The sequence below is a fragment of the Ranitomeya variabilis genome, chromosome 1 (assembly GCF_051348905.1).
Source record: "Ranitomeya variabilis isolate aRanVar5 chromosome 1, aRanVar5.hap1, whole genome shotgun sequence".
Lineage (NCBI taxonomy): Eukaryota > Metazoa > Chordata > Amphibia > Anura > Dendrobatidae > Ranitomeya > Ranitomeya variabilis.
This window is the reverse complement of record NC_135232.1, coordinates 1,107,440,000-1,107,461,483: the sequence shown is the minus strand read 5'-3', so window position 1 is coordinate 1,107,461,483 and position 21,484 is coordinate 1,107,440,000. Positions and strand designations below refer to the sequence as shown.

The 21,484-nt window shown below is 45.7% G+C and overlaps 1 protein-coding gene across 2 annotated transcripts in view; it reads left to right on the top strand.

Moving 5' to 3' along the window:
* The first annotated feature begins 4,866 nt into the window (after positions 1 to 4,866).
* HS3ST1 (heparan sulfate-glucosamine 3-sulfotransferase 1) overlaps positions 4,867 to 21,484 on the top strand; it is a 32,113-nt gene continuing 15,495 nt past the window's right edge. The window contains exon 1 of one of the 2 annotated variants that reach the window (XM_077280157.1): positions 4,867 to 5,249. The gene's annotated coding sequence lies outside the window, so the exon portion shown is untranslated. The remainder of the gene's footprint in view (positions 5,250 to 21,484) is intronic. The other variant, XM_077280158.1, reaches the window with a different exon arrangement.

Below are 21,484 nucleotides of genomic sequence, written 5' to 3'. Positions count from 1 at the left end.
ACCAATCACAAAGCCGTGACATCACCTAAGGTATTTCAAGCGCTTGAAAGACCTTAGGTGACGTCACGGCTTTGTGATTGGTCGCGTAGCGGTCACGCGACCGCTACGGACCAATCAGAGCGCAGTGACCTCATCTAAGGCCCTTCAAGCGCGCATTCTTAGGTACAACGGCTCCCAGTTACGGCAGTAAAGTCCAGGCTGCGTCGGAGAGGTGAGTATATCCCTATTTTTTATTTTAATTCTTTCTTTTACACATTGATATGGATCCCAGGGCCTGAAGGAGAGTTTCCTCTCCTTCAGACCCTGGGAACCATACAGGATACCGTCCGATACTTGGTGTCCCATTGACTTGTATTGGTATCGGGTATCGGTATCGGATTAGATCCGATACTTTGCCGGTATCGGCCGATACTTTCCGATACCGATACTTTCAAATATCGGACGGTATCGCTCAACACTATCAACAATATTAAATTTGCAGATGATACTAGATTGATGGCAACAAGTGTAAATGGAATGAAGAACTTATTAAGGAGTGTCACGATGGAAAGCTCAAACATGGGACTGCTACTCAACACAAAGAAGACAAAGGTATTGACTACTGCCAGGTACGACCAGGACACATTTGAGATGGATGGCGATTAACTGGAAGTGCGAAAAGACTTCACCCTACTCGGATCGATGATAACTCAAGATGAAGCGACAACAAGGGAAGTCAATAGGAGAATGGGCAAATCAGCAATGAAGTCACTGGGCAAGGTCTTCAAGTCGAGGAAAATTTCACTAATGACGACAGCTCGTGTATAGTTTGGTTTTTTCTGTGGTAACATATGGAAGCAAAACCATGGAAGGCAAGAAGAACAAGCAAATCGATTTTGGATCAAATCAAGCCAGACATGTCACTCAAAGGAGGGATCACCAAGCTATGACTTGCCTACTTTGGACACACCATTCAAAGAGAGCAATCACTGGAGAAGGACATCATGGTTGAAAGGAAGAAGGCAAAATGGAAGTCCAGCAACTCGATGGTTTGATGCTATCAAGATAGCGTTGGAGAAGACCTTGGTGGACCTATATAGGCTTGCACAAGATAGATCTTCCTAAGATCGTTCATCCATCAAGTCGCTATGGCTCGAGATCAGGCTGAAGGATGCTAAAAAAGAAAAAAATCTTGAATGCTGCAACTGCAGTTCCATATGGTGTACTGATGGCCACAGGAGAACCTGCTAACACGATTGGTGGGAATGTCATGTGTCGGGTGCCCAGTCATTTGATATTACCGTTATATGAAAAATAAGTAATCAATATCTTAGTCCTGGACAACCTACTTAATATCAGAGGTTCATTGTCGATGAAGTTATTTCAATTTATTTTCTGAAATTACAAAGAAGGGTGGGGAGGCAGAATTTACTGTCGTCCATAAATACACTTTTCCATCTCCAATTTGGGCACAGGGAATTACTTCTAATAGAAATATGTAAAATAGAAATTCTATTTTTTATAAGTTATGTTCTACATTCTATGTTTTGGATCCAAATTTCACAAAACTATGAGTTCATCTATATATATATAATTACCTAAGGGGTACTTCCGTCTGTTTCTAACTTCCGTCCGTCTGTAACAGAAATCCTGGGTCGCTGATTGGTCACGGCCGGCTGGCCGCAACCAATCAGCGATATTGGGGCAGGATTAAACACCGCTTCACTTTTTACTATTGATGCTGCCTATGCAGCATCAATAGTAAAAACATAGAATGTTAAAAATAATACCAAAAAAACAAAAAACATTATATTCTCACCTTCCAAAGTCCGCTGCAGCCTTTCCCGCTCCTCGCGCTCCGGTCCCAAGAATGTATTGCGGCAATGCCCCGAGATCACGTGGCGGTCTCGCGAGACCGCTACATGATCACGGGTTATTGCCGCTAGGCATTACTGGGAACGAAGCGTCGCGAGGAGCATCGGTAAAGGCCTGAGCTGGATCCAGGGGCTGACGGAAGGTGAGTATATAACTATTTTTAATTTGAATTGTTTTTTTAACAGGGATATGGTGCCCACATTGCTATATACTACGTGGCCTGTGTTATATACTGCATGGGCTGTGTTATATACTGTGTGGGCTGTGTTATACACTACGTGGCTGTGCAATATACTACGTGCCTGTATTATATACTGCGTGGGCTGCGCTATATACTACGTGCCTGTGCTACATACTACATGGCTGTGCAATATACTACGTGGCTGTGTTATATATGTCGTGGGCTGTTATATACTGCGTGGGCTGTGCTATATACTACGTGGCTGTGCAATATACTACGTGGGCTGTTATACACTACGTGGCTGTGCTATAAACTACGTGGACTGTGCTATATAATACGTGGACTGTACTATATACTGCATGGGCTGTGCTATATACTGCGTGGCTGTGCAATATACTACGTGGCTGTGCTATATACTATGTGGGCTGTGTTATATACTACGTGGCTGTGCAATATACTACGTGGCTATGCTATATTCTACGTGGGCTGTTTCTGTGTATTTACTACGTAGCTGTGCTATATACTACGTGGACTGTGCTATATAATACATGGACTGTGCTATATACTGTGTGGGCTGTGCTATATACTACGTTGCTGTGTTATATACTACGTGGGCTGTGTTATATACTATGTGGCTATGCATTCTAGAATACCCGATGCGTTAGAATCGGCCCACCATCTAGTTAACAATAATCATTATCCAAAATGGAAGAAAAGATCACTTTATTCTAAAAATTCTAAAAACGTAAAAAATGAATAAAAAAATTAGACATTTGACAAATTATTTTATTCAACATTTAAAGTGTAAAATATTAAGGTATGACAATATGATAGCATGAAATGCAATAATCAAATACTCTCAATAAATACAATAACATATGTTGATTATTGCTAATCTCACATAATACAACTAAACCTGGTATCATTCATGGATGTAATAATACTAATAACATTAGGAAAATATAAATTTAACAAAATACTAGATAAAAATAAACATTCTGGAAATAGATGTAGGATTAATTAGATAGATAGATAGATAGATAGATAGATAGATAGATAGATAGATGATAGATAATCATTTTTTTCACATTAATGTGCACTCTGCACCCCATCTTGACTGAACCCCCCCCCCCAGAAATGTAGAAATTTTTGCAAATTTATTAAAAAAGAAAAACTGAAATATCACATGGTCATAAGTCTTCAGACCCTTTGCTCAGTATTGAGTAGAAGCACCTTTTTAGCTAGTACAGCCATGAGTCGTCTTGGGAATGATGCTACAAGTTTTTCACACCTGGATTTGGGGATCCTCTGCCATTCTTCCTTGCAGATCCTCTCCAGTTCCGTCAGGTTGGATGGTGAACGTTGGTGGACGGCCATTTTCTGGTCTCTCCAGAGATGCTCTATTGGGTTTAGGTCAGGGCTCTGGCTGGGCCAGTCAAGAATGGTCACAGAGTTGTTCTGAAGCCACTCCTTTGTTATTTTAGCTGTGTGCTTTGAGTCATTGTCTTGTTGGAAGGTGAATCTTCAGCCAAGTCTGAGGTCCAGAGCACTCTGGAAGAGGTTTTCATCCAGGATATCTCTGTACTTGGCTGCATTCATGTTTCCGTCAATGACAACCAGTCATCCTGTCCCTGCAGCTGAAAAACACCCCTATAGCATGATGCTGTCACCACCATGTTTCACTGTTGGGATTGTATTGGGCAGGTGATGAGCAGTGCCTGGTTTTCTCCACACATACCACTTAGAATTATCACCAAAAAGATCTATCTTTGTCTCATCAGACCTGAGAATCTTATTTCTCATAGTCTGGGAGTCCTTCATGTGTTTTTTAGCAAACTCTATGCGGACTTTCATATGTCTTGCACTGAGGAGAGGCTTCCGTCGGACCACTCTGCAATAAAGGCCTGACTGTTGGAGGGCTGCAGTGATAGTTGACTTTGTGGAACTTTCTCCCATCTCCCTACTGCATCTCTGGAGCTCAGCCACAGTGATCTTGGGGTTCTTCTTTATCTCTCTCACCAAGGCTCCTCTCCCACGATTGCTCAGTTTGGCTGGATGGCTAGGTCTAGGAAGACTTCTGGTGGTCCCAGACTTCTTCCATTTAAGGATTACGGAGGCCACTGTGCTCTTAGGAACCTTGGGTACTGCAGAAATTCTGTTGTAACCTTGGCCAGATCTGTGCCTTGCCACAATACTGTCTCTGAGCTCCTTGGCCAGTTCCTTTGACCTCATGATTCTCATTTGGACTGACATGCACTGTGAGCTGTGAGGTCTTATATAGACAGGTGTGCGCCTTTCCAAATCAAGTCCTATCAGTTTAATTACACACAGCTGGACTCCAATGAAGGAGTAAAACCATCTCAAGGAGGATCACAAGGAAATGGACAGCATGTGACTTAAATATGAGTGTCTGAGCAAAGGGTCTGAATACTTATGGTCATGTGATATTTCAGATTTTCTATTTTATTAAATTGGCAAAAATGTTCTACATTTCTGTTTTTTTTTCAGACAAGATGGGGTGCAGAGTGTACATTAATGAGAAAAATGACCCTTTTTGAATTTACCAAATGGCTGCAATGAAACAAAGAGTGAAAAAATTAAAGGGGTCTGAATAGAAACATAGATTATAGATAGAAAGATAGATTTATAGATATATACATTGATACATAGATTATAGCTAGATATATAGATAGATACATAGACAGACAGATGACAGATGCTTATAATAACATACATATGTATAGCCTTCTTCTGATAACTCTTTCATCCCCGGGCACAGAGCTCCCACCGTCTCCATCCGGCAGGTCTGCTGCCTCACAGTGCACCTGTATCCGGGACATTACGGTAGTAGAGGAGGACACCCCGCAGAGATCATATAATAGGGGCTCAGTGCTGGGAAGTGACTCCGGAGTTAGCAGAGCAGGCGGAGGAGGCAGCAGCACATGGGCAGAGGAGGCTCCGGCGGCAGCTGAGCGCCCACACACCTCACCTGTACATTGCAACACGAGCATTTCGTCAGCAGCAGCAGCGGTGGCACTCCTAGGGGAGGAGGACGGCGGCCATAGGGTGAGAGTTATGGGAGAGGAGACCTGCGTCACCGAGCAGAGGCTACAAGACTGCAGCCAGCTGATCGCGTCTGCCCGGGGCACCTGGAGGGTGACGGAGCCGGGGAGAGGAGCCAGCTCCGGCTGTGAGGGCAGCGCTGAGCCCGAGGGTAAGTGTCCTGCTGGCCGAGTGTCACCTGCCCGTGTACAGGGGGCATTCATAGCAGCCTCCCCTAGGTATAGTGTTCTTCCAAAGGTAGCTGCTGCAGAACATCTTCGTAGAGCTGTCCGCTCACAGATGACTGTACTTCCATGTTAATTGAATATTCGTATATTTATTCCTTGCTGCTAAACTAATTCCTGGCACTAGAAATGATTTTTTTTTTGTATTACAGAAAATATTATTTCTGTAGTCCAAGATTTATTTTATTTATTTATTTTTACTTTTTTGGTGTGTTGCGTGTGGGGTTTTTTTTTTTTTTTTTTTGTTTTTTTTTTTAAGTTTCGTTTTCCATGCAATAGATGCTGATCTTAATATCCCATCTCCAGCAGGACAGAAATTGGATGATGATGATGATAATATTATTATTTTACTTTATATTGGCCATTAATGAACATTAATTAGGAGGAGACGTCTGTGTAATAATCGGTGTATTTGGCAGTCGGATGAATCGGTAACAAGGATCCACTGTGCTGCACGTTCCACATCCTTTTCATCATCCTCATAGCTGTCAATAATTAATTATGGGGCACATGGATATCTGGGAATTATTATTATTATTATTATTATTATTATTATTATTATTTAGATTTTTTTTTTTTCTTATCTTGTGACCTGCACTAAATGAATCTCAGGCAATAACTCTCCAGTGATTGACGGCTCCAGTTCTTCCTCGGGGGCCACAACTTCTGCATCTTTGCTCCTTGTAGGCTGACGTCCCGGTCTCCTCCTAGCCGTGTGGCTTTTCTTGCGTCCGTCCTCCACATGTGAGCAGCAGTTGTAATAAGTGTATCGGTCGAATAATGTGTGGAAATGTTAAGCTGAATTCTGGATTCTCCAAAATTCTTCTCATAGTTTTAAGGCTGAAGGGAAAACACAAATCCATCAAGTTCAAGTTGTAACCCCACGTGGCTGTAGAAGCCAATTGCCCCATATTAGGGGAAGTTTCCTTCCCGAGTCCATCTAGTTCCCTGGATCATCATCCTCTAAGCTAAATTTGGTTCCCAAAACCTGTAATATTTAAAGGGACATCTGCGTCCTCCATCAAAACCAAAACATGTTTTACATTTTAATTAGTTTGAAGAGATCTCTCACTAGGGACATCCATGTATGCATGGACTATGCTGTAAATGTCTGCAGGTTTCCTTGGAGACCATCATTCATTAGGAGAACGTCTGTCCCGTAACTGCTGCGTCCTAGAATAGACTGAAGGAAGAAGTGGACGTCCATTCATAGTCTATAGGAGTAAATGAAGCAGCTGAGCATCAAGTTCAGAAGGAGACCGTTGGGAACAAAATCATACTAAAAGGGGTGTTCGGGTCCAAAACTTCTGTAGCATGTGGGATAAGTTTTGGTGGTGTGCCGCCATGGACCTGAGTCCTCGGCTGAAGGGATCAGAGGTTGATCATGCGCAGTACGACGCCTTAATGGGCACGTTGGCGATTGCTGAGTAACGGGTATCCAATTAATGAAAATTAAGCCATCTATTACAATTCCATGTCCTCTCTTCTCCCTCCTGCAGCCCCTAATTCATTACACTTTAATGTCCATCTGCTCCATTGGCGCCTGTTCTGTGATGTCAGCGATAGTTCGTCACCTACCATCTCTGCCTTCTCTATGGGGAGTGTGACTTTCTGACACATGGCTTTAATCTCTGTGCATCCGCTAACTCTAATCTTCTGAAAAATCATTTGAGATTAAAAGGTGGACCACCCTTAAGTTTCAAGTCTTTGGGAGGTCCACTAGCGGCAAAGGATTCATCTTACTGCTGACCATTAGGTCTGTTAGTGATGAGCGAGTGTACTCGTTGCTCGGGCGGTCTCCAAGTATTTGTTAGTGTTCGGAGATTTAGTTTTCATCGCCGCAGCTGAATGATTTACAGCTACTAGCCAGGCTGAGTACATGTGGGGGTTGCCTGGTTGCTAGGGAATCTCCACATGTAATCAAGCTGGCTAATGGCTGTAAATCATTCAGCTGAGGCGATGAAAACTAAATCTCCGAACACTAACAAATACTCGGAGATCACCCGAGCAACGAGTACACTCGCTCATCACTAGTCTATATAGCTTGTTTTCCCTAAAAATCTTTATCCCTTCCAAAAATATCTTGCTGAAATTGTGTCCAACCATGTGACCCTGACTGATCAGCAGATTGGAGAATTTCTATCCCCGTTACAAAATGGAGCAGCGGGTTGAAAGCCTGATCACTGCTCCATTCATTCTCTACGGGCCTGATTGAAGAAGCCGAACACAGAGCTCAGCAGTACCATGGTGAATAGATGGAGCGGCCGGACGCACACATTCACTGCTGCTCTAATCTGACGGGGTACAAGATTCCTATTCTGCCGATCAGTGAGGGAACCCCCACGGAGAACATGTTGTCGCCTATCTGATGCGTAGGCAATAACAATTTTTTTTTTTTTTTTTTTTACAATGTTTGTGTGGTTGTATATTAACACTGAAGCAAGGAGATCTGATACATTTATGACTGTGACCTTTGGTCTCACATTTATGTATGTGAATGTTTCTGGAGAAATAGGAGCCACAGTAAAGGGTTGAGTCCTTTGTCACCTCTTCCCCTTCCAGTTAGAAATGGCGGATACCGGGGAACAAAATCCCATTTGTATTGCCGGCTAAGGGTGTGTGTCCACGTTCAGGATTGCATCAGGATTTGGTCAGGATTTTTCATCAGTATTTGTAAGCCAAAACCAGGAGTGGAACAATTAGAGGAAAAGTATAGAAACATATGCTCCACTTCTGCATTTGTCACCCACTCCTGGTTTTGGCTTACAAATACTGATGAAAAATCCTGACCACATCCTGATGCAATCCTGAACGTGGACACATTCCCTAAGGCTACTTTCACACTAGCGTCGGGAAAGACCCATCGCTGTGCGTCGGGCCGACGTTCCCGACGCTAGCGTGGTCTCCGCCGCACAACGGGGGCAGCGGATGTATTTTTCCAACGCATCCGCTGCCCCATTGTGAGGTGCGGGGAGGTGGGGGCGGAGTTCCGGCCGCGCATGCGCGGTCGGAAAAAGCGGGCCGTCGGGAGCAAAAAACGTTACATGTAAGGTTTTTTTTCTCCCGACGGTCCGCTAACACACGCCCAAGCGTCGCAAAACGGACGCGACGTTTGGCAATGCGTCGCAAATGCGTCGCTAATGTTAGTCTATGATGAAAAAACGTATCCAGCAAGAACTTTTGCTGGATGCGTATTTTCGGCAAAACGACGCATTTGCGACGTATTGCAGTTAACGCTAGTGTGAAAGTAGCCTAAGACTTTAATCTGTACAGTTTAGATTTTGAATAGTAGTAATACTGACTGGAGCAGATCAGTGGCTTCTGATTGGCTGCAGGGTTCAGGTGACATTATGTCCTATGACCACCAGGAGTCAGTAATGAGGAAGGAGTAGGAAGTATGTGGGGCGTTTACTCCCCATGTGTTACACGGGCAATTTTAGTAGGGGGTTGAGTAGAGTACTGTGATTCCCTTTAAAATAAGACTGTCTTGTATTATATTTTTGTTCTGGAAGATGGGTTAGGGCTTATTTTCAGGGATGTTTTGTTTATTTAATTTTTTTCCCCTTTAACAACGATCCACACTTATTCTTAACAAAAAGGGGGAAAAAATAAAAAAATCAACATTTATTCAAATATAATTGTGTATCTATATCACACACCTGTGTGCATACTATACATATCAGCCTGTCTCCAGTTTCCAGTTCCTCTAGACTCCCACAGTCAGAGGACCTTTGACATCATGGTCAATGAACATGATGTCACCAAAGGTCGTTAAGCAGTCTTAACTAGAGATAAGTGAATTTGCTCAGGTTCCCTCTTATTCGGAAAGCTAGAGCACTTACCGAATAAGCTGTAGAGGGAACCCGACTTCCTGGATCGCGCCGGTTGATCGATGCCGCAGCTGTGTGACAGTCACAACACGTGCATGGAGAACCCAACCAACAGGCTCTCCATGCATGGGTCGTTACTGTGACACATTCAGCTGCGGCACCGATCAGCCGGCGTGATCCAGGAAGTCGGGTTCCCTCTGCAGCTTATTCGGTAAGTGCTCTAGCTTGCCGACCAAAAGGGAACCTGAGCAAATTCGCTGCTCATCTCTAGTCTTGACATTGAAATAGAAACGGTGTGGGCTAGGATCAGTCCACAGATCGTGACAGATCGATCACTGACTTGCTCTTTTTATTTATGACATTGAAAAAATGTCATCCTTTCCAGACAACTGTAAAGAACTGGTGGTCCGAGCTCATCAATGGTTGTCCGACTTTAGGTTTAGTTCTCAGCTTGATCCGAGTTCAATTACTGATCTATTTTCCTTCCCACAGAACTTGCCATGAGGCTTCTGTTACTTTATGGTTATGCTCTTTATTTTATTTTTATTTTTTTCCGTTTTTGTTACATAATTGAAACCTAGAAATGTAAAAGTATAACACTTCAGTGAGTAAACCTGTCTGTGTAGTTTGGACACATTGCAACCTGGGTTCTTCTAGGTATTACAAGCTCCAGGCTGGAATGCATGTGACATTCCTACATTGACGGCATTCCTGGTGGGGGGTGTACTGACTTTATTGAATTTTTGTTATAAACACAAGAGGGGGTATTGGAGGAGAAAAACACTTTAAGTTCTAAGAGCAAAAACCTGGGTAGAATAAGAGTTTTTTTTTTTTTTTACTTGCAAAAGGGAAATTTGATAACTCCCATGAACATGACTTTGATTTCTAGCTGACGGCACATGGAAGTCATTCAGTGCTTGAGCGATCTACATGTGTTTCTACTTCAACCAATTGCACTAATTAAACACTAAATAGATGGAATCCATCTGTTTACCTAGGAGATTGAGGCTACATACACATTACGTGTTCTTGCTGTGTTTTTTTTTTTTTTGCTACAATCCCATATAACATGATGATGGCTTTCCCGCGGAGCTGCCTGAAGAATGGTGAGGCCACTTTCATTTAGACACCAGATGGCTTTTGAAGCAGTTAAGAGGGGTGACAAAAGCCACTAACATTGCACCGCAAGTAGTTTTCACATTGCTGTGCATAGGTTCATTCTTACTGGTGTTTCACAAGTGCTTTTTCAGGTGGGTTCAAGGTGTAAACCTCCTGAAAAGGACTCCATGTGCACATGCAGCACCCCAGAGTCCTGGTCGTTGCAGTAGCATGGTTCAGCCACTAAGGGGGGCCATGCTGCGTTCGATGGCACGGAAGGAGTTCTCTGAGCAGGTATCACAGTCACCAAGACATTTCACAGCTGGGCCTCCGGGGGGGGAGCTAAGGGTGCTATTCATTAGGCCACTCCCCACCATAGTGGGTAAACTGGGGGTCAGGCAGGAAGTTAGAGAGAACGCTGACGGGATTGAACGGAGCAACACCTGGTGGCAGAGGGTGTTGTGAAGGGAGAGACTGTAGGGTCTCTGCCAGGGGTGGGATCCTGGCAGAGGCTTGGCATGGAAAGAACGTAAAGGGACCGTGCCTGCTCAGCATAGCGGCGGTGCCCAAGGAAGGACTAAGAAGCGAGATAGATTGTGCTGAGTGAGAAACGAAATCAAGCGAAAGGAGAGACCAGTGAGGGTTGTGCTGAAAGAGGCAGCACCTTACTGAGGCGCACTACCGGTGGCCGGAACGCCGAGGAGGTAAAGAGTTTCAAGCCATACCTCAGACCTACGGCAGGGCAGTTAGCTTGAGGCGGACTGTCTCACGCATCACCCAGGAAGGCAAAGGGGGGTACCAACAGGAGAGGGGCGCAGATAGAGTCCCGGAAGATCTCCGAGCCTCCCCGTCATACGGGTGCGTTCCTACCATAGTATCTGGAGGGACGAGGAAGATCATTGCGAATTAAGTTGTTGTGAGGGAACACGAGAAACAGACACAACAGTTGTGGGGTACTTTCCGTAAGCACAGCAGGGAAGGACTGCAACACATAGCGCTAGAAGGAAGGCACCGATTTCCACCTGCAAGGAGAGCTCTGGAAGTGCCATTGGACCGGCCGGACTTGCGCAGCCTGGTGAGCCGTATTCCGGACTGAGGACCCAGAGAGCTTCAGTAAAGAGGTAAAGAGACTGCAACCTGGTGTCCTCGTTATTTACCGCGACCTGCACCCCACAACTGCACCGCTACAACATCACTTATTGCACCGGACGTCCCCCACTGACAGACAGGGCCACGGACCGGGTCTAGCCACCGTGACAACCCCAGGACTGAGACCTAGAGGCCCGGCTCCGGGTACCCCTCGGCCCTGCGGCGGTGTGGGGGCGCTCCAACTTGGCGTCACGAACAGGATCTACTTAAGCCTGAAGAATCAGGTCATGTGTGCCTAGAGACTGTGATTTACTGTGCTTGGACTGTACTTTATTGTAAGACTGTGCTGCGCCATTAGCCGCCAAAAGTTCCCGCCAAAAGGCGCCGCCATTGCTACACCCAAGGGGAAGGAGGGCGTGTTATGGGCGGAGACTCCCAGTGTGGCGCGAGAAATGGCTACCGCCCCCTGCACTTCTGGCTGCAGAGGAATGACCTGCCCCAAAGCAGAAGAGAAACACCCCTTGATATGCAACGGCGAGTGCCTGAGCGAGGAAGAAGCGGTTCAGGCCTGCCTTTCTTCACCGGAGATGGACCGGAGGCCTGCGGATCCGATAGCGGAGTTACGTCCACCAATCCCGACCTCGAAGTTAGAGGAGGAGGAACCACAGCCAGCGGAGCCGAATCCGAGCATCCCATTGGAGGAGCCCCGGTCCGGGCTGCAGCAGACTCCAGCGTCCTCGTTAACGGACCAGAGCGACACCGATGGAACCACATTAGGCGCAGGTATGGCCGACGTCCCTGCTCCCCTCCGCGAGCCCGCTTCCATGACCCACCTCTATCGCAGTAGGAGCGACTTATCACGGCAGGGCTAATGGTGCTATCCCCCGATGACCTGGGGAGGATGGTGCCACCGCTGTCGACTGGAGTGGGGGAGCCTGTAGATGTGAGCTTAGATGGAGTAGTTCTTCGGTGGGACACCCCCTGGTTTAGAGCAGATGGATCCCGGGAGAACGGGTCCACTCTTGCGGTGCTTACATGGGAACAATATAGACAGTGCTTGATTATGCAGTGGAAAGGACGGAAAGGAGCTGAGTCGATGGGCTCATCGAAAGTACAACAACCCCCCCCCCGGCATGGGATGACAGAGACGTGACAAGGCGGGGCACTGTGTTGGCCTACCATGCAAGAAGAGGGTGGGGCCTCATACACGAGCCAGGATTGGATACTGACGTTTTTGTTGCGCATTGTAACGTGAGGGCTCCCTGCTGTGGCCGAAGTGGAGAACCATTGCAAAAGGGGGATTCGGTGACCTACAGCCGCCACCAGAACCCGCTCGGGTGGTATGCACGGAATGTTCGGCGGTGTATGTCTGGAGCCGCGACCCTTACCGCCTCGGACCTGGTCCCAGGAGCACCCGATCTTGTCACCATCGCAACGGTGCGCCTGGTTGCGGCCACCGAGTTGGCCAGTCGAGTTCATCTTCACGTTCGAACCGCGGACGCTGGCACCACGGTGGCTGGGGGGCAGGAGCCCGAGCCGCCTGAAAAAGAATAAACCTCGATACCATGAAAATGTAAATAGTTACTGTTTGTTCTTTTAAGTTGCTGCCAAACCCGCCCAGGGTTAATGGATCCCTCTGTTGACCCGGGATCCCCTTTGTTTGTTTTCCTTTTTCTGAAGTTTTTGCACAAAGTGATACAAACTGCAGTAATCATGGACTGTGCATGATTCTAACTTCCTTTGTAAATAGTTTGCACCTTCTTAAAGGTGCTCCCTACTGGTTTTAGTCAAAAGACACTTTGCGAAGAAACCGTTCCTACTGGTCCTAGTTAAAGACACTTTGTGAAGATACCGGACCGGAACTTTGCATGAGACTGGTAGGCTGAGAAGACGAACTACCTCAGAGAGACCTGGTCCCCTCTTAAAGGGGATGTGAAGAATTGTACTTGAAAGCGATACTGTTACAGAACAGTAATGTGGTAATGATGCCTTGAAAAGAAAATGTAACTGTTTTACATGCCGAGTTATATGTGTTGAATTTGTTAAAATGTGAAATTTGAATAATGTTTTGAAGACAGGAAGGATGCAGAGAGCCCGTAGGGGTAGAAGTGGAGGTCTGCATAGTTGAAAGTAAGAGAAGTAATAATGAGGGTGAGGATAGAAGGTAAACCCTGCGTCCCCATTGAAAAGTTACTTTGTTACTAAGGACAGAGTGAACCCGTAGGGGTTAGAGAGTGAGTCCTTAAAGGGGCCGAGTAGAGCTGGCTCAGAGTTCTTCAACCGAAAGGAATGTTATGTCTATACTGTGTATAGTAGCGAAAGGCAGTAGGCCCTGGCTGAACAGGGCGGTCCTGTAGAAGAAAGGAGAGGCAGTAGGTCTGGTGCCGTAGGGACAGGCGGTCCTGCAGGTTCACAAGAAGGAGAATGTAAAGTTGAAATGCCTTATAATGTGATTATAGGAAGGCCTTTGATAGACTAAGAGTGTGAGTTTCTTAAAGGCAATGTTAAGTTATTATTTCAAAAATTGCACTAAATAGAATACCCGGTTGGGTAACAGAAGTTATTTATACTCTGTAAATTATAAGGTTAATTATGTTTGTAACGTTACAAGTGTCCTCACCTCCCATAAAGGGAAGCCTACTTAAGTATACTTATTGTTATTTGCACTCAACAAAATTGTATGTCTTTTTGCTAACCTGTATTGTTGTTTTTCTTCCCAGTCCCGGAGTACTGTGTTTAACCAGGGGGGAGTGCAGCGCCCCAGAGTCCTGGTCGTTGCAGTAGCATGGTTCAGCCACTAAGGGGGGCCATGCTGCGTTCGATGGCACGGAAGGAGTTCTCTGAGCAGGTATCACAGTCACCAAGACATTTCACAGCTGGGCCTCCGGGGGGGAGCTAAGGGTGCTATTCATTAGGCCACTCCCCACCATAGTGGGTAAACTGGGGGTCAGGCAGGAAGTTAGAGAGAACGCTGACGGGATTGAACGGAGCAACACCTGGTGGCAGAGGGTGTTGTGAAGGGAGAGACTGTAGGGTCTCTGCCAGGGGTGGGATCCTGGCAGAGGCTTGGCATGGAAAGAACGTAAAGGGACCGTGCCTGCTCAGCATAGCGGCGGTGCCCAAGGAAGGACTAAGAAGCGAGATAGATTGTGCTGAGTGAGAAACGAAATCAAGCGAAAGGAGAGACCAGTGAGGGTTGTGCTGAAAGAGGCAGCACCTTACTGAGGCGCACTACCGGTGGCCGGAACGCCGAGGAGGTAAAAAGTTTCAAGCCATACCTCAGACCTACGGCAGGGCAGTTAGCTTGAGGCGGACTGTCTCACGCATCACCCAGGAAGGCAAAGGGGGGTACCAACAGGAGAGGGGCGCAGATAGAGTCCCGGAAGATCTCCGAGCCTCCCCGTCATACGGGTGCGTTCCTACCATAGTATCTGGAGGGACGAGGAAGATCATTGCGAATTAAGTTGTTGTGAGGGAACACGAGAAACAGACACAACAGTTGTGGGGTACTTTCCGTAAGCACAGCAGGGAAGGACTGCAACACATAGCGCTAGAAGGAAGGCACCGATTTCCACCTGCAAAGAGAGCTCTGGAAGTGCCATTGGACCGGCCGGACTTGCGCAGCCTGGTGAGCCGTATTCCGGACTGAGGACCCAGAGAGCTTCAGTAAAGAGGTAAAGAGACTGCAACCTGGTGTCCTCGTTATTTACCGCGACCTGCACCCCACAACTGCACCGCTACAACATCACTTATTGCACCGGACGTCCCCCACTGACAGACAGGGCCACGGACCGGGTCTAGCCACCGTGACAACCCCAGGACTGAGACCTAGAGGCCCGGCTCCGGGTACCCCTCGGCCCTGCGGCGGTGTGGGGGCGCTCCACACACAATCTTAGGAACCTCAAGATAATTTAAGTAGATGCTGAGGGGGTCAATATCCCTTTTTGGAAGGACTGGGGTCCCCTCCCCTGATCAGACACAAGTGGCAAGGTAAATACCTATTGTCCTAGTTGTCCTGCAATAGTATAACCCCATTGAGGTCAATAGGCTCCCACTGACTTCGATGTATGAGGATGCCCGAGAGAATGATTGGAGAAACCCCAATAACACGGCGAGTTGAGAGTTTTGTTCAGCAATGACAAAAAAAATAAACTTGCAGAATTACAGTAAAGGTGTACATTATTTAATTTTTATTCACATTTCTTATCGCACAATATGGTTGGACAAGACGACTTCTTTCTGGTAGTAGGTCTTCTTGTCATTGAAACTTTGCAGACATCAAACCTGACTCTCGGAGTGTAGGACACTACCCTGCATAACGCAATAACCACAGAGGAAAATTGGAAATTTATTTGCAGAACATCCATTTCATAGCGTGGGAAATGGAAAAGAGAAACTGTCATAGACTGGAGCACAAATCAATATCTGTGTTTTAGAAGTAGGATCTCTGCTCCTGTGTAATCAGACCTTCTTGTCTTGATCTTTTTGTATGGTGACCTTCAAACATGACCCATCACAACGACAATGCAGCTCAGTACAGAGAGGAACGCTGGAAACAACCGGGCAATGACGGGCTGAACTGTATCGTCTGTTAACTTAGCAGTAATGCAAGAACAAATAACTTGTCTGCAGCTCCTATCTGATGTATTTTATATTTCAGTCTTATCTTTAGATTGACAATGGCCCAAACTATTTTTTTTTTTTCCCCAGTCCTGTAAAACTAACATTTATTATTTTCTACATTTTTTTTTTTTCCCCCATTGCAAAAATAAAACTTTACATATATCTATATAATGTATTTTTTCAGTTGTACAACATTTAGACACCATATGGTAACACATAGACACAAATCTGCTCTCTTGGTAGTAAAAATGCTGCATTTTATTTTTTTTCCTGCAGGTTAGTTGTGTAGTTTGTCTAGAATAGATGTATAATGAATAATAAAGTTGGTTTTATTCTCCAAAAAAATGCTGAGTGGACATGCTGCAGTTTTCTAAGCCAGTCAGAAAAATAAAACCAGGCATGAGATTTCTAAAAGGTCAGCCTTTTGCTGCTACTATATTTGCAGAAACATATGGTGTGAACATGGCCCTAATATGCTGTGATCACTGACTGCACATCTACAGTAAAGTAGTAAGTTGTCAGAAACTTCCAGCAGGGCTGGCTCCAGGTTTTAATGGACCCGGGGCGAAAGAGTCCCGGTGGGCCCCTTTAACACATACCACAATTCATAATGTACGGATATGGCAGAGAAATATAGGTATAGTACAATGCCAAAGATTTCACTTCTTATATTACATGAGTGATATCTATTGTGCATTCTACATTAGCTCAGAAACCAGACAGTATAGTCCTCTATACAGAATAATGAGCCCTATATATTGCTCCATACAGTATAATGGGCACCACAGAGTGCTCCATACAGAATGAGCCGCATATAATGCTCCATACAGTATAGTGAGCCACATATAATTCTCCATACAGTATATGACGGGCCCCATCTATTGCTCCATATATGAGCCTCATATAATGCTCCATACAGTATATGATACATACAGAATGGGCCCCATATAATACTCCTTACAGAATGGGTCCCATATAATGCTCCAAAAATAATTGGCCCCATAAGATGCTCCATGTATAATGGGCCCCATATAAGGCTCCATATATAATTGGCCATATAAAATGCTCCATATATAATTAGTCCCATAAGATGCTTCATATATTATTGGCCCCATATACTGCTCCATATGTAATTGGCCCTATAAGATGCTCCCTATAGAATTGGCCCCATAAGATGCTCCCTATAGAATTGGCCCCATAAGATGCTCCCTATAGAATTGGCTTCATAAGATGCTCCATATAGAATTAGCCCCATATAATGCTCAATATATGGGCCCCTTGTGATGGTCCCCATATATTACTCCAAATATAAAAAAATGAAATACTCACCCCTCGTTGCTTGATGCTGCTCTGGACTCCTCACCGTCGGCGTCTTCCTGCTCTGCGCTGTGACTGCTCAGGCAGAGGGTGCACACTGTTGACGTCATCGCGCCCTCTGACCTGAACGCCGCAGTCAGAGGATGGAAGACGCTGGAACCGGGAGAGGTAAGTATCACAAGTGTCAGGGCCCGGAGCAGGTGGGGGGTCCAATCAGGGGGCCGGCACTATAGCACGCCAGTGTCCCCGACGGCGAGTGGGCCCCCTGCCTGCTCAGTGCCCCGGCACTTGCCCGGGTGCGCTGGGTGCGGACGCCGGCCCTGACTTCCAGGGTTGTCTACTAGTGATTGAACATGCTGGGATAAGGTGTCTCAGGGCTGCTAGGCAGCCGCAACACATGGAGGGATAGCCTAAGGGGAATCCCTGTATGTGCTGCAGCTGTTGAACAACCGTGAGACATACAGCCGCGGGGACTCCATTTTTGCCAGAGCTGTATATATTAAGAGATCACTGCAAAATGTTCAGTTTGTCTGATTTTTCTGTCTCCGAAGTTCCAAGCAATACATTTTGCATTTATTTTCTGAAAATGAGAAATGGTCCAAATGGCAAAAAATGATTACTGGCATACCTCAAATAATGCAAAAAAAAAAATTCATAATCATTTAGAAACAACAATACTAACGTGTTTTTTTTTTTTTTTTTTTTTTTTTTAAATTCAGGAAGAGTTCATAAATCAATATTTTGTGGAATAACCATGATTTTCAATCACAGCTTTCATGCTTCTTGGCATGTGCAACACCCGCTAGGGCTGTGGGGTACTTGGAACTTGGTTGGATGGCTCTTAAAGAGATGGTCACCGCAGCAGTGTCCCAGTCCATGGCCCTGGGTGCGCAATAAAAGGGATGAGGGAAATGTTTGTAGGGAATTACTAGTGACGCCACCTGTGGTGTTCGATTAGCGATTGCTGCTTAAGGGAACCGCTGGGGCCGGTGGTGTTGCAGCTGAGATGGTTTGACTTTCCACAGGTGGAGCAGGGCTACAAGAACAGTCTGAGGGGTTGTGGTCGTTGGGATGCAAGAATAATTGGGGCACACAGGGACTGTAGTTTTTTTACCTTTAATTGTAGGTGCAGTCCGGAGCACAGGTTACAGGTGGTATTAGAGATCTGGGCAGTTTAGAATTCCCCAAGCCAGGTGGGGTGGAAGCCTCCCTACTGCACTGCTCTCTGGGTTCCTGATGCTTGTAGTTCTCCTCAAGTCCTCTCTATCTACTTAGTGAAACGCTACATGCATGGAAGGCGGCTTGAACCTTTTCCAGGTCTCACTCCCTTGTGGTGACTCTGGGCTCTGGTATGCGGCTGTGCCTTTGGGTGGCAGTTGTGGCCAAAAGACCTGCAAACTCCTGTCCTTGGGATTTGGCTGTAGGGCGTGTCGTTCCCACACAACCACGGACTCCGGTGTCTGCTCTGTCGAGCTCAATTCTGGGGTGAGCTCAGTCGCAGCTCCACTCCCAGGCTCTTCTCACATGCTTCCTCTCTCTTCACTGTCTCACACTGAACTCCCTAACCCCACCTCCAGGCCAGAACTTATAGGGAAGCTACCCTGAAACCGGGTTTAGAGCTCCACATTCTGGTCTGGAGGAAAGATGTTGTATGCCAGTGGTACCTGCTAAGGGAATCCCTTCTTGCTTTCAGGCATGGCATTACCCTCTGTGAGGGAGGCAATGCCACTGTGGCAGCCGGACTCCTGGGGTGCCACACATGCTTTCCACCAGTCTTTCACATGGCTTTTGGGTGACCTTTTGCCACTCCTGGTACAAAAGTGTAAGCAATTCTTCTTTGTTTGATGGCTTGTGACTATCCATCTTCCTCTTGATTCTGTTCCAGAGGTTTTCAATGGGGTTCAGGTCTGGAGATTGGGCTGCCAATCACAGGGTTTTGATTTGGTGGTCCTTCATCCACACATTGATTGACCTAGCTGTGTGACATGGCGCATTGTCCTGCTGGAAAAACCAGTCCTCAGAGTTGGGGAACATTGCCTGAGCAGAAGGAATCCACTGTTTTTCCAGGATAACCTTGTATGCTGCTTGATTCATACTTCCTTTGCAAAGAATAACCTGCTCAATTCCGGCCTTGCTGAAGCATCCCCAGATCAACACCTGGTCGTCTAATGGTTAGATGGAGACCTAGAGAGGCGTACAAGCCAGTGTCTTGCACCATTGTGAAATTTGGTGTAGGATCGGTGATGATCTGGGGAAAGCTTCAGCGAGGCTGGATTTGGGCAGGTTGTTTTTTTTTTGCGAAGGATGAATGAATCAAGCCGCATAAAATTGCAAAAGTGCTAGCAGCGTGGCAGCAGGTGCAGCGATTTCAAAAAGAGACATGACAGACAAGGAGCCTGTCGCGGTTAATTTGCGCTTCCACTGGTCCATTAGAAGTGTGAGACATTCGTTGTCCGTCATGTCTTTTTGAAATCGCTGTACCTGCTGCCACACTGCTAGCACTTTGTCAACTGTAAATTAAAATTAAACAAGGACTGAATTATCTTCAATAAGGGCGAGTACTGACTTTGTTCCTTTTTGTTACTGTGATTATTAATAGTCTCTTGTGTATTCACCACTCTGAAGATTGATTAGTGGCGGTTGTAGCATCGATGTAAGGTGTCTTTGCACTGGCTTTCTATTGGTGCTTCAACACTACTTTATAAATATAATCAAATAAAAAAAAAATCACTCTTTCTTGAGAATGGAGAGGTCAGAGGGTAGGTTCAGAACGCAAGTAACCTTCCGATAACCCCATATCTGTGTTTGTGTGTGTGTGTGTGTTTTTGTTCCTTGTCCTGTAGAAGCTTACAATTAGATCTAATCTCCTGCGACGGTCACTTTGGGGTGGTCACCATGTTTTCCATTCCTGTTGTAAATAAAGAATCACTTACAATTTCCACTTAACCGGTCACAGGACGACCCGTGTGCCAGTGACTTGCGCAAACATTCCCATAAATCAATCTGTCCGCATTTATTTCTTTTGGAGTGATAATTGCGCACCTGCAAGTGGCTCATGCCCGGTGTAGAGCTTCCATGCCAAGTGTGATAATCTATTCCAGCTTTGGGGTTTTATTTCTTACGAAAGGGAATCTCTTTATCTCAGGAAAATTGATAAAAGTAAACGCTGTCTGCAAGAAAGTCCAGATGGTGAGGAATCTTCTATAACTTCACTACCAACATTTTAATACATGAATGTTGTCCTACTTCAATCTCCATAGTAGTTGGAAAACTATCCATGCAGACTGGTCCCTATTACCTGGCCGTGCTGGATCTGTGACCACCAATTTTTGCATCAGTGCTAGGAAGCATCGTTCCTTACATTGTTTTGTTTCTGTTATTCTCCTGGAAATGTAGTCATAAATTGACTGAATTTTATCAGTTTATTGCCTCTACAGACTGTCACTGCCTGGTCAATTCTGATAATAGGAGATGGGCGAATCAATTGAAAGCAAATAGAATTTGCTTCTAATCTCTCCAAAAAATAAGTGGCGTTTGAATCCTTATATGTATGATTTTGTTTTTGTTGTGTTGTTTTTTTAAGTTTAACTTTTCAATTCTTTCACTTATTAGTCTTGAGAGGCCTCAATGCATACAGGGTACTCTTTTCCAAATATGAATTCCATCAGATTTGCTCATCTGACAAGATCATCTTTAACCACATGTGTGGGAACACCCAGTTGTCAATTTGTTCATGCATTTCTAGGACTAATAACAAGGGGACTCAGCATGGTCGGCTTTCAGGAACAAAGTGAATTAAGGAGGACTTGTTTATAATTAGACAACCTGGTGGCTGCAGCAAATGCAGCAGATCATAATGTGGGACATTGTGCACCTTGTACCTTAATAATGGTGCCATGCCTGCTGGATATACTTGCATCAATATACAGCTCTGGCAAAAATTAAGAGACCACCACATCAAAACCCTGTCAGGCCTGTTTCACACGTCGGTGGCTCCGGTACGTGTGGTGACAGGTTCCTCACGTACCGGAGACACTGACACACGTAGACACGTTAAAATCAATGTGTCTCTGCACATGTCAGTGATTTTTTGCGGACCGTGCGTCCGTGTGCAAAACACGGAGACATGTCCGTGTTTCTCCAGCAGCACGGTCCACAAAGCGTCCTGCACACGGAGAACTGTTATGATCCGGTGACCTTGGAGC